General features: G+C 41.5%; 2 long non-coding RNA genes across 2 annotated transcripts; one reads left to right on the forward strand and one right to left on the reverse strand.

Annotated features, from left to right (window-relative positions):
• Positions 1-6,024: 6,024 nt before the first annotated feature.
• LOC119006198 lies at positions 6,025-10,983 on the reverse strand. The gene is made up of 3 exons (XR_005070711.1): positions 9,785-10,983; positions 9,538-9,588; positions 6,025-6,181 (listed from the first exon to the last, which is right to left on the reverse strand). It is a non-coding gene; the product is annotated as an uncharacterized LOC119006198 (long non-coding RNA).
• A 150-nt stretch (positions 10,984-11,133) lies between these two features.
• LOC119006197 lies at positions 11,134-13,114 on the forward strand. Its single transcript, XR_005070710.1, has 3 exons — positions 11,134-12,470; positions 12,571-12,696; positions 12,905-13,114. It is a non-coding gene; the product is annotated as an uncharacterized LOC119006197 (long non-coding RNA).
• Positions 13,115-13,761: the final 647 nt, after the last annotated feature.

A 13,761-nucleotide genomic window follows, 5' to 3' on the forward strand; every position in this document is an offset into this window, starting at 1 on the left:
GGAAAATCATCACCCTCAATATATTGAGAATCTGAAATTCTCCCACTCTGTCCAGTGTTTGGAATTTCATTAAATGAACAACGTAGGTAATATTCTGAACATAGAGAAGCATGTTCTGGATATAAGTTTGCAGAAATGGTGAGTGTTTGCAAACAAACTCTCAGAGCTCTCTGTATCTGGATATTCTTGCAGTGCTGAGTACAGGTTGTTTTTTGTATTTCAGTCTATTTTGACAGAAGAACCTCTGCATGATAAAGTAGTCATGCCGCCCGCTACTGTTTGAGTGCAACATCCAAACTGGGAGTGCTGTCAAATGTTTTATTACAAAACAGCTATTGTCATCTGTTTACAACAATAAAGTTATTTCACCATTAAGTCTGCTATAATTATCTGTGTTGTTATTCTGAGTGACTCAGTCTCCATTGGGTGACAGCTATTTTTTTCTTGCTTTGAGTCTGCTGACATTTATGGACCAGGAAGTACACCAGGAAAATGAACACACTACAATAGAGCCACCGCAACACTGGCTTGTTATGACATACCACATTTACTCATCCTCCTTTTCCAGAGTAGGCTGAAGTTTGACTCATCTCATGTTTTTGTCCGTTTCTCAGTAGACCGCTGTCTGTCTTATTTTTACCTCTGTGCACACCAAAGAGCATTTTTAGCTGTTAGAAAGGGCTGACTCTGACCTCTGGACTGACTGTTCTCAGTCCAAATATATGATCACAAAACATCTTATATATATATATCTCAGTCATGTGTTTCAGTCAACAGCTTCTCCAGACTGCTGATGTGTTTCACAGAGCCACTGCTGTTCCTCTTAACACATTGACAAATTAACACTTTAAGTAGTCCCCGTCACCGACACTCCCGCCTGTCAGTGTGTGACAATTTAACTGCATCGAGGACAACACATGCTGAAGCGTCTCCTCTCTCCTGTGAATTCTTCTCGGGGCCATTAAATTCCTGTAATATACTAAACTAGGCGGTCGTCCAAGATAATGAGGCTTGTTCAGCACCACCTCGTGTGTATTTCCTGGTTTTGTGGCTTCACAGCATTTCAAGAGGTGTCCCAGATCATTCTTCATCAGGACAATGGACAGGGTGAGACCTCCCAAACAAAGCCCATCTCAGCTGCTCAATCTGCTCTGCTGATCCAGGTGGGATTAGGCGGAGGTTGGCAGGATTTTATTTTCTTTAAGAGGAGAAAAGAAATGCTGTTTCCTCTGGCTCTGATCCCAGCTAACGGCCAAGAAAAACTTAGTCCACTGGTGCATTATTCCTCGTAGAAATTTGGATGATGCACAAACTGAGAAGACATTGACCATCCGTCATATTATGAGGGTACATTTAATGCTTCCTGTACTCCTCGAGGGGCTTAGTGTTAACAGACAAGAGCGGGATTGACTTTGGCCTGTTGCTATATCCAGTAATGGATTGTAACTCATTACATTTACTCAAGTACTGTACTTATGTACAGTTTTGACATCAGAGCTGCAGTGCAATTTTTCTTATATTATAATCATTTGGCTTTTTCATGGCTTTTCTTAGCCCAGAAAGTTTAGCAAGTTGAAGGACACAGCCTCTGTACATGGGGCGTACACTCTACCTACTGAGCTACGGGAGAGTCCCAAGTTAGCATGTTTTTAAATCAATTCTAAAAATAGATCTGATTGAAAAGATGGGAAAAATCCCTGATTCCACTCATGATAAAAATGCTGAATATCTGCTAATCTTCCAAGGCAATAATCATTTAACTCATAGTATAGTATAGTATAGTATAGTATAGTATAGTATAGTGTAGTACAGTATACGGTGTACACACATGCAATATACTGTATATAACTTTTACTTGTAGTTTTGATACAGATACTTTTAGACTTTGATTCAAATACCACTTCTATGGGTGACTTTTTATTTCACTAAAGTAAGATTTTAACAACATATCTTCACTTTCACTCAAGTTTGACTTTTGGATCCATTTTGCACCCCTAGATGTAAACAGCTGCCTGAGTAATTACTCAACTTTTCTCATCATTGAGTTTCTCTCTCTCTAGTTGTTTTCACAGTTGACCTTTAATTCACTGGTCTTGGGCGGATTTGGTGAAAACAATCATTATTAGCACAATACACTGTGTTCCCATGTGTAGACACAAATTTAAACAGCGCAGAGCTTGATGGTGTCAGTCCAGCTGGTGGCGCCATTGTATTGATGTTAGGTGAGTTTCAGTTCTCGTCCACAGTCTTTCATTTATGTTATCTCTCATGTGTTGCTGCTCACAAAGACATGAAACATGATAATGGTATCACCATGTCTTCTACCAGATAAGCAAACAATCACTGAATCACAAACATTAAACTTGAATTCAGTTGTTTAAAAATGCAAGAATTGCAGAGAACGATTGGTGGTGTATACATATAAGTATATTATAAAAATAAAGGGGGCAAACAAAAATAGCTATTGTTGGATTTTAGAATACCTTTTCTTAATCTACTCGTTTCCACGTGCTGATATACATCTGATTTACCTAACCATGCTGCTATAAGTAAGCACGCTCGTAGTCCAAAACAGTTTGACTCTGCTCTCTGAAGCCAGCAGCCAGGGGAGCCATCCACAAATCACTGTTATGAACAGAAGCATTCCTCTGTCCTCAGGGGTATATAAGGCTTCATTTGGTTTGCCTCCATGATATATGTAGAGGGCAAGAAGTCATTTAGCTTTCAATTTATTAGCCTGGTGATTTATGCACCCTGCAAAGGTGCCGGTGGTGTCTCTAAGACCGCCACCCTTCCCTCCAAACCCCCTCCCCCCATTTCTTGTTGAGCCCTAATAATTTGGTAATAGATGATGTGAAAGCAGAGCAAGTCCAGCAATTAGAAAAGTCAGGGGAAAAAAGGACAAGGGCTTTCAGTTTCTATGGCTGCACTTCATTTATCACTGGCATTTTAGTCACTGAGTGAATGATTAAATACTGAGACCACAGCAACCTGCACTACAGTTGGAGTCCATATACATCAAGTACAGGAAACCCCAGCAGAAGAGAACAAGAACACCAAAGCTCCGGTAGAAAATCTGAAATTTAGTGACTCCACCGAGGTCCAAGTTGGCCTTTCTTTACTGAAACAGCGTTTTAAAATGGGAAATAGAAATAGCATTTATCGCACATGCTAATGTGAATATCATGGAAATCAGGGATGCAAGTTGTTCACGTCAGATTTTAAAAAAACACTGCTGTAGTACTGTGAAACTGTAATGGTTTGTATGTTTCCAGTTTTAGCTGAAAATGTTTGTGGTGTGTGTTACAAGGTGTTGATTGTTGCCCAGAGTTCAATGCCTTTCTGCTGACTAACAGCCTGCTTGGAGCCTCTTCCCATGACCACCGCTGGGAAGGAGGAAGCTCTGTTACCAAGTGACTCACAGGGAAGAAAAAAAAAACAACCTGGAGTGTTTGGCAGCGTTTCGGAGCAGCTTTGTGAGTAATCGCCGTCCACATCCTTGGACACCTCACTTTGCTCTCCGACTCTCACTTTTTCCATCAAACAGCCTTGCAGAGTTTCGTCACAGCAGAACACTGTGATAAAGATTAAGGGGAAACGAGAGAGACACAAATCGTCTCGATAAACATCCGAGAAAGCATCTGCACCTCAGACCACTACAAAGGGCCTGATTTGGTGAGATTACTTTGCTGTCAGCGGAATGATGGCAAAGTCTTTCTCCAGTTTCCCCTGTTGGGTTTATTTTTGTTGATGTGATCACATCCTATCTGGCAGTAAGAAGTTTTGTCAGGTGTGCCATGATGGTGCGGGGGAGGTGCAAAGAGCGTGTCTGCTGACAGGTCTGATGTACCAACCGTGACACTCCCAGTTCGTCAATAATGTAAAAACCAGATGGAGGTGGGCTGGGACTGAGACGGGGGAATGTTAAGGGTTGCAGCGCAGCATTTTCAATAATGAGCACTTCACTGCTTGGCCTGTATTCAATGGTTTCTTCTTAAAAAGTCCACCGGCCTCACAACACAAGCTCTATCACCAGGCTGCAACCCCATCCTCAAATCTCAGGTCTTTTTACCATACTGTTTGAAGATATGTGGAAAAGTTTTTAGGCTCTAACAATGAAAAGATACGCCATTAGAAGCATTGCATTCATACTTGTACAAGTACCGTAAAGTTTTATCAGCGGAATGTACTAGTGATTCAAAACAAAATAATTCATTAGGGTTGAGCCCCTGCAAAGGGTCAGAAGGTGTATCTGAAGGGTTGTGAGATGAATATTTGGGTGGGAAAGAAGAAAAAACAAAGGTATTCTTCCCAAATCTATAGTCATTTTTATGAACTTTTGGCTGTTTTGTAAAAATATTGGATGATTTTACCTCTTTGGGCCTTGAACAGACATTTTAATTGATTTGGAAGAAAGAAAAGCGCTAGTGTTTGACAGCCTGGGAGTAAGACTTAACAATCAGCTATCTTTCTTATGAATCATTTTCTTCACCTTTAAATTAAACTACTGGACATTTTTTTTGGGGGGGGGACTCATGTTTGGCAGAACTGCTAACAACCCATTAATCAATTATTCAAACTTATTTGTATTGCACTTTTCAGATGTATAGGATATTGTGAGGCAAAGTACTTTACAGGTGACTGACAAGTTAATAATTCCATCGGAAAAGGAAAAAAAACATTTGAAAATGACAGGAGTCTCCAGCTAAACACTGCTTTTCGTTGATAGGTCAAAAGGTTTTGGATGAGATAAATCTTTACAGTGAAAAGTATTTTGTAACATACATCTTCCATGTCAAATCTTACACTGAGAAGTTGCTTGTGCGCCTATGTCCCACTGAAATGCAGTGGAGTAGTATAATGCAGCATAAAATGGAAACACTCATGTAAAGCGCAAGTACCTCAAAATTGCAAGTGACAGACCACAACCACTGCTGCTTATTTTTGTATTAGAGAAACATTCCTGTTACCTGCTTCCATTACTTGAAGAATGTCCTGCAGCAGATGGTGAGAACAGACATAAGCTGCAGGTGTCTACACTTCCAAACAGCGAGTAATGTCTTTAACAGGCTTGAGAGCTCAGTACGTGAAGAAGTCCACCTTCACTCTGTCGTGACAGCTCTGCAGCTCATCCTGATGGGGAAGTTATCTAGTGCTGGTTATAATGGTGAGGAAATCACTCAGTTAACTTTAAGTATTTTGCATTGATTGTAGCCTGTAATAATGAGAGAATATCATGCTATATCAACTCATTGTTATGTAAGGTGTCATTTGCTGTCTTAGGTTATGAAACCTCAAACATTAAAGGGTGACTTCACCAATTTATAAATTAAAAATGGAAAGAAAAGTATTGAAGGGGGAGGGGAAAGTCTGAGAAAAAAGTAGCAGAGAGCCTTAAGTGGCCTCAGAAGAAGCTGCATATAATCTCATAAACTACCTCCAGTGATGTCACTCAGTGTCTTAGTTGCATTGTGGGAAACGTAGGCACCAGGTTTTGAGAAGGAAGAGGAACGTGTGGATTTAAAAAGGTGATATCTCTTATTCTATTGTATCAGTGCTGATCATTTGTTTTCAAATTTGGCATCATGAGTCCAACAGTGTTTTAGGCTGTTCAAAGCCTGGTGCCTACACCACCCACAATGCAACTTTGTCACTGAGAGACGCCACTGGAGGCAAGTTATTGGATAACATGCATCTGGAGCTACAAAAGACTTTATACTTCTTTTTCACGTATGCGGTCTGATCTATCAGGACCTGCACACACACTTAACATGCTAAATTTGCAGTTTGACTCTTTAAAGTCATTATGTTACCATTATTAATCCTTAATTGTAAGCTGTTTTGGAACCAAAATACCAGCATTACCAAATAGCTTCCCTCGTTGTTCTATTTGTTTTTGGCCCATTTTTGCCTTGTTACATAGGTTTTATTGTTAAAGCGGTGCACCACCTAGATATCCACTGGAAAAAATCTATTATCTGGTTATTACATATTAATTAACTAATACCCCATTATTACCGTGTTATTACCAAACTGTGTTGTAAAGTGCTGTCACGTGCTTCCAATTGGAAGTATTGAAGGTGATAGTAGAGCTGAATGACTTCACATCTTGAAGAGATCCCCAGCTGGGTGGCCATGATCACACAACTTCCACATTGATGAGTAAAACCAAACAAACACCCTGAGAGAGGAGAAGAAAAAAAAATCTACTGTCAGTCGAGAGCGCGGAGATGCTGTAAATCCTTCAAAGAAGAGTGTCTTTTTGGCTAATTTCTGTCAGCCACGAGGGAGAACAAGCAGGGCTGAAAGGGTTCCCATTCCAAAAACAACATAGCTGGAGAGGTAGCCTATTGTGTCCTGACAGATTGGTCCGACTGAAGGAGGAGGAGGAGGAGGTCGCCTCTAACCGACACACAGGGAGGAGCAGAGGTGAGCAGAAATCGGGGGGAGATGGGAACACACAGCTGCAGTTCAGAGGAGAGTTAGTGTTGTTACTACCTCACATAACTCAGAACTGACAGCCTGCAAAGGTTGTCTTTTGAATTTATTATGATGTGTGCTTGTAGGGCTTAAAAACACATAAATAGTGTCTAAAAGAAAGGTGTGTGGAATCTATCTATCTATCTATCTATCTAGATAGATAGCTAGCTATCTGATAAGCAGCCGGCGTGATCATCCACACTCCTCCTCTATTGTTTTTGGCAAAGGATGGGTTAGGGAGACCCTCCTCTGTCCTGATCACTCCCCAGGTCTCGCCCCCACACCTCTGCCCATCATCGGCCTGTTCCGCGCTATTCATCCTCGCGTGCAGCTGGAGCACTCTGTTTGACCTCCCCTCTCCTCACACAGCCCTTATTAACAGGGACCGTGGTAGGAATCCTCGCAGCACCTGTGGTTGGAGTGAAAAACCACACTGGACTACCGGACTACTATTGTGCTCATCACTTAGATAAGTCTGTGTGACATGGCATGTTTTCTGCCAGGGTTATTTCACCGGGCTTTAAGCCAGAGGGAGAGATATCATTCCCCACTGTTAGTTTTGCTTTTATTATTTCATTGGAGAGGCACGAGAGATGACAGTTCCAAGTCATCCTGTCAGTTACGCTCAATATCTGAGAGAATAAAAGAAGAACTAGCGTGTGGGATAATGACCGCAAGAATAATTTATTTTTCCTTGAGTTTGTGTCTGTTTCCCAGCATGCACCTGCAGAGCAACCTTGGATGTGGTTGTTCACTTACAAAAAAAAGACCATTCCACAGATGCTTACATTTATTCAGCCAAAGAGTTTTGTGACTTTTTTCCTGTTCTGCTGTATTTTGTGTTAAGTGTTTCACTGCATTGTGTATTTGGAAGTATATGGATTTTAATCTGGAGTCAATACTATTGTAGAAACCAGCAAAAGCAAGCTAAAATCTGAAAGTATCCAACTACCAGACTACAACGACTGCCCCATGAAAAAGACATTTTCGTAATGAATGTACACAGTGAACTTAACTATTGTTAGTACTCACCACTGTCAAGCTAGCATGTTAATGGGAAATTGTTTGGTTTGGTTTAGGAAAACGCTACGTAGCAGCGTTAGTAGTGCAATGTGAGAGTTCCTTGGAGGTGACTGGACTACTCTTTATTAAAAGATACAGCTGGATGGAGACGGAGAACTTCCCATACACATGACACCACTTCCTGTCTTTCACACACACAACACCGAACCAACGAATGAGCCGGACCAAGGTAAGAAAACCAGGGAGGCAGATTCAACTGGAACTGCATGTTAATATGCAAATAATAATTGTGTATAGCTTCACAGCACTTCTGAGCCACACAGTAGGTTACAAGAACTGACAGTTGACCTCTGGTTCTAGAGTTGCCACCTAACAAATAATATTGTCATTGGTTGTTAAAAGCTGCTTTCATGTTTGACCTATATGGTTGTTTTTTCCTGATGAGGGAAATGGTAATGACTTGTTGGAGGCCTGCAATAGCCACAGGCACCAGAATACTTTACTGTCAGGATGTTAAGAAAATGTTCTACAAATATAACAAATGGTGGTTTTAAATATCTTTCAAACTTTAGCTTTAGTATCATGACTTTAATGCTACTATCATTAACACCTATTCTATTTAATGGTAAGTTTATCTTTGTGTGAAGTGCTGTCACGAAGCATCACACAAAGCGACACGTCTGTTATGCTGCTGGCACTCTTCTGAAAATGAAAAGCAATAACTGTGTGGTTGAACTGCTGACAGCCAGCTGTGATTTGCATTCACGTCCACATCAGACGAACAGTGTAGGAGCCGTAACCTGTCCTCATATTTCTATGTGCTTTTCACTTGGACTTTTTCATCAGCAGAAAATAATTCCAATAAAAACTGTTGACAGCGAGGTCTGCGGATCATCAGGAGTAACCGGGGCATTGTTCCCGGAAAAGATGTGCCGCTGTCAAGCTTCATGAATGTTGTTTTTCAATATTATGAGCGCCACAAACAAAATTCCATTGTACGAGTGGCGTCAGAAATCACAAAAACAGATTCCCCAAACTACAGCACGTAAAACCAAAACTATTTGCAGAGATACTGCTAGCACTGAAGGGGAGGGGTTGATTTGGGTGTCATGACCTTTTAACTTTTCACTAACAGTACAGTATGTGCTCATATGCAGGAATGGCTACCACAGTTTACTGTGTATTTTACAATGTTGTAACTGTTTAATAGTATGATAGTGTTTAGTGTAATGCAATACAATTCGAAAGCACCAATAACTATAGCCTACAGTAAATCTACACCAGGGCTGTGCAGACACCTGAAGAGAGACAGGTGGGAAAAAAAGGGCTGCAAGCAATAATTGATTGGTTGATCATTTGTCAACTGTCAACTGTGAAAATTCTGGGCTGATTTTAATCAAATGTAATGCTTTCCTCTGTTAATGTGCCCTCCCAAAAAATAAAACAAAGAAAAAGGAAACAACTGTATTTCCTATAAGCTACAAACGGCCAGAATATCTCTTACTTATAGTTAGCACCTGTCAAGCGCCTACACAGTGGCCAAAAAATGGTTAAGATATCGTAACTTTTCATTGCACGGGTCAGTGCACTGATCTCTGTTCTGCAGCAGCCTGGGTGATCATGCTTGTGTATGTGAGTGTGTGTGTGTGTGTGGTCTGCTGGGTGGCAGCGGGCTTTATAGGCAGCAGAAGTCAGGGCTCAGAGGCCTTGAGATTTAGCAGTGGCAAGGGCACAAGATATATGAGCTAATGGTCATCTTACAGTTCTCACTGACAGGAAGTCAGGTTATGTCGGCTGCATACAGACCTAAGTGATTGGCCGAGCATTTTTTGTTTGGTGATGCGCTGTTTTTTTGTGAGTAAAGTGAGACCAGTGAAACGCTTTCTCTCAAACTCTTGGAGGAAGGCCTCTGTTTGTTTTGTGTGTGTGTGTGTGTGTGTGTGTGTGTGTGTGTGTGTGTGTGTGTGTGTGTGTGTGTGTGTGTGTGTGTGTGTGTGTGTGTGTGTGTGTGTGTGTGTGTGTGTGTGATTATACTGCTGGGATGCCAGTTCTTCCTCAGACCCCACATCACCCGGAGCTTCCAAGCTGTGAAAACATACTGAAGGTTTGTTAGTTCTTAGTGGCTAATAAGGTGTCATTGTGCGGTAGAGCTGTCTGATATCCCACAGGGTCATTAGGGCGACTCAAATAGATTTACCAGAACATCTTTTACACTCACGATCATGCACATGTGCCCTCTTTTTACGCAGAAAAAAAATTCTGCAAAAAAAACAATACTCACTATGAGATAAGATTCCAGGACTGGGCAGGATTTGCTCGGTTTTTCTCTGACAGAGTTGAGTTGTGCTCTGCCGCAGGAATACCGCGATTAGAACCTGCGACATCAAAGCAGTCTGCTTTCAAAGGCTTTCTTTTACAGCTAACTTCAGGAGTCTTGGCCCCTGTGTGCCCAGACAGCTTATAAAAGGCTGTTTTCATCCTCACCTCCCAGTTCAACACCGCAGATCCTCTCTCAGCACCGCTGGACCGCTGTTATCAGAAATCCCCTGATATGATGTCTGGATTTCTCTACACCGAATGGGACATTTTGAGACTATAGCTGGGGGGAAAAATGCTGTCATCCATCTCTGCTGTTTGACCTCGTTAGTCCAGAGGGTTGATTAGAGGCTATCTGCTCTTTGAAGAGCGCACCCCTGTCTTTTCTCATCCCCTTGCAGTTGATCCGTCTTGGCGGACTGGCACCGCACTCATTGCGGTCAAACTTTAATGGAGTGAACATGAATATCACTGTCAATTGTGGGAGCCTCGTACATGTGGAGGACTGTGGTTTGTTATTTCAATAGATATGAGTAGGCTGATAGAGAAACACTGCCTTCCAGGGCTGGAGCAGAGAAAATAGACAGGTCTCTGTGGATCTGGCTCTGGCTCAGGACTTAGTGAGTGAGAGCCTGAGTTGTGTCTGCCTTGATGTGACCTCGGGGAGGGCTGGTTAATGGCGCTCTAGGGTCACTCATGACCGGTGTGTCGAGTTGCATGAGTCAGTAATATACACTTGACTTTATCATAACACCCACTCACTGCTCATTGATAACGACAAAGGCGTTCTCCATCCGTCATTAGCCACCAACTGCTCCGGCAGGCCGCAGCAATGTCCGGCAAATCTCACCGAAAAACAAACCGCCGCTGTTTATCTCCTCTTTGTGTTCCTGTAATTGTCAGGCCCTGACAGTCTGTAACTGACTGATGAAGGTTTTGTCTTTATTAAAGATCAACACTGGAGTTGTCCCACGATGACATCATATTCCCGAGAAGCAGCTGTGTTTTCTCAGAGTCACTTCAGCAGCAAAGAGCTGAACTCTGCAGAGCTATCTGCCAAGAAATGTACATGCAGTGTGGGTGTTAATACTAGCTTTTCTCTTTATTATGCTTGTGCCTAAATAGTGGATGTTGGTGTGTTCTTATGGACTCGGGAGTCTTTTGATGCTGACCAGACAATCACAACATGCCAAGTTCAAATATGGCTGGAATCTGGATTTATTTTTTCTTTTATGGAGTATTTTGAAAAAAAAAAAAAAAAAAAAAAGGAAATCCAAAGAATGTATGAAAATCAAAGAAATGGAAGCAAATTCCTCAGGATGTCAATGTTGGTGATTTATCTGATTGGGCAACTGACTCCTAGAAATGTCTCCCTATGCAGGTTTATGTCTCCTTTTGCTTTTTCTCTTGGTGACTATGTGTTTCATTTATGCTGCTCACTGTCTCGTGAGGGCCCGTTGAAAATCTCAGTGGGATTCTCCTGGAAAAATAAAAATGAAAAATGTAAACATCATGTGGAAAAAAACAAAACAAAACATACTATACAATCACAAAGTTCAGCTGATACGTGCAGATGAGGAAGGAAGCCAACAGGCCACGAGTCCCCTGTGAAAATATAAGAAATTCAATAGTGTAATCACTATACTGTACGCATCAGTCAAGAGGGGGAAAACCAAACAAACAAAGATGACAAGCAGCAGGCAAAAGAAACATAAAAAAGGGAAATGACAGGTCATCTGTACTTGTTTCCTCTCACCTCTGTAATATGATCTACAAGGTAAAATCACAGCTGTCAAAGAAGTATTCAGATCAATTTACTAAAGGAAAAGTGGAGACAAACATGCAAGTAGTTATTTAATGTAATTTAACTTTACTGTTGGGTGATTTGAAGACAATGCATCATAAATGATAAACAGGTCATAAGTTTTGCATTGAGAATCCTAATCTGAAAAGTGATTACAGTTAATATTAATGTGGTGGAGTAAAGAGTAAATATTTCTCTTTGAAATATAGTTTAGTCACAAAGTGTTGAATTGAATTGCTCGAGCAAAGCACAAGTACATTGAACGTGTCTTTAATTTTAGTTCTTGAGTAAATGTACTTACTTTTCACCACTTTAAAGGCAAAATTAAAGACAGCAAATGCTTACTACTATAACTACATTACGTTAAAGGCTAAGAAAAGTTAAATGTTCCTTTATTAGTCATTTTACAACACCGGGGCTGTGGAACTTAACTGAGTCACCTTATGCTACAAGATGTTTATACAGTGGCATGCTGGTGATGAACGGATGAGTCTCACAGCCTGGGGAAAGAAGCTGCTCTGTAGTCTGGTGGTATGACAGCAGATACTTCTGTATCTTTTGCCAGATGGCAGCAGGGTGACCAGACAGTGGCTGGGTGGGTGCTGTCTTTCAGGTTTGCTTTGGGCTCCGTGCAGACATCTCACTTCTCCAATAACTGATGCTCTGTGGATGTGCACCAACGGCGTTCTGGGCGGTTTTAAGCACCCGCTGCAGTGCGTTCCTGTCCTGGGCCACGCACGGACCATACCAATTTGTGACGTTTTTAGCTCTGGAATGTAACCTCCCTAAGTTTCCTTAGGAGGTACAGCCCTTTCTCTGTGATATTGACTTCCCAGAATTTAAAACTGTGAGTTTTGTGCGTGAGTTCAGATTTTTCTATTTTGCAAAAACAGCAGATTAAACATAAGAGTAAATCGACTTACTGCTACTTTTTTTGGAGGATACAGCAGAGGGAATGAAGGCAATAGGTTGCAGCTCTAATGGTTGGAAGTCTGCCTGCTTACCTGTGAGGTACAGCAGGTAGAGCGTGGTGTTGTGCTGAGATCAGCACCATGGACAGGGCCAGCAGACAGGTACGCTCACCTCGGAGACGCTTGAGCTGCTCATTCAGCATCATCAGCTCCATGTACAGCTCCAAACTTACAGCTGTGATATTTTACATTTACTCTGCAGCAGAGTGATTTAAATGGGTCTAATGAAACTGGATCCCTTTGGTTAAAATGTAAAACGTCTGATTCGAACAGAGACACTTAAACAAGCCTGTGTTTCCCCGCAAAACAGTGCTTCACTCTCAGGCCTCCTCAATGATGTAAATGGATGTTCGCCGGTGTTGCGACCTCTGACCCTGACTGCCCCCCTGTTTCCTGAACCAGATGCTGCTCCTGTGGACCGAGGCCTTCTCAACCTAAACAAAGTAATCCTCCACTAAACAAGATGGATATTGTATCACCAGCCTAGTAAATACCAGAGGGTCTTAAACACAGAGCTGCCCCCTCCTCATTTCTAGCTATAGGGGCAACGAGGAATAATAACTTCCTGTGCTGTTTCTTGGATGAACGAGGAAATATAAACTTTATATATATATTTTTTTCTTTCTTTCTTTCTTTCTTTTTTTTTGTACAGTTTTACATATATTTTGTGGTTTCTTGCACAATACCAAACACATGCCCTCTTGTGGGAGATATAATTAGAGCACACAACAGTTGTCTCAAGCAAAAACTTTGAAACTCTGCAGTACTGGCTGCTTGTCAAAAATGTAAGATTGGGATCATGTGTTGCCTATATGGACGCCCTTTGATCTCACTTGATTTAAGTAGGACTAGATGGAAACATAAATCCAGAATCCACGTGGGTCAGGCCATGCTGAGAAGTTGCCAAGGTTGCATAACAGCTGATTTTTTTTTTTTTTTTTTTTTTTTTTTTTTAAAAAAGAAGTGTCAACTCGTGCAATTAATGGAGATTACAGCAAACATGTAAGAGGAGTGACATGAAAGGAAATCACGCAAAAATAGCGGTTTCATTCTGACGCCGATGGATGCGGGAGTGGATAAAAACGCGCACTGTTCGCGCTCAGACGCGCTGGAAAAGAAAGCATGTTAAAAAAAAACGCACATTTAAATGATAATTGCTTGTTTTTC

The sequence above is a fragment of the Acanthopagrus latus genome, chromosome 17, assembly GCF_904848185.1.
Source record: "Acanthopagrus latus isolate v.2019 chromosome 17, fAcaLat1.1, whole genome shotgun sequence".
Classification (NCBI taxonomy): Eukaryota; Metazoa; Chordata; class Actinopteri; order Spariformes; family Sparidae; genus Acanthopagrus; species Acanthopagrus latus.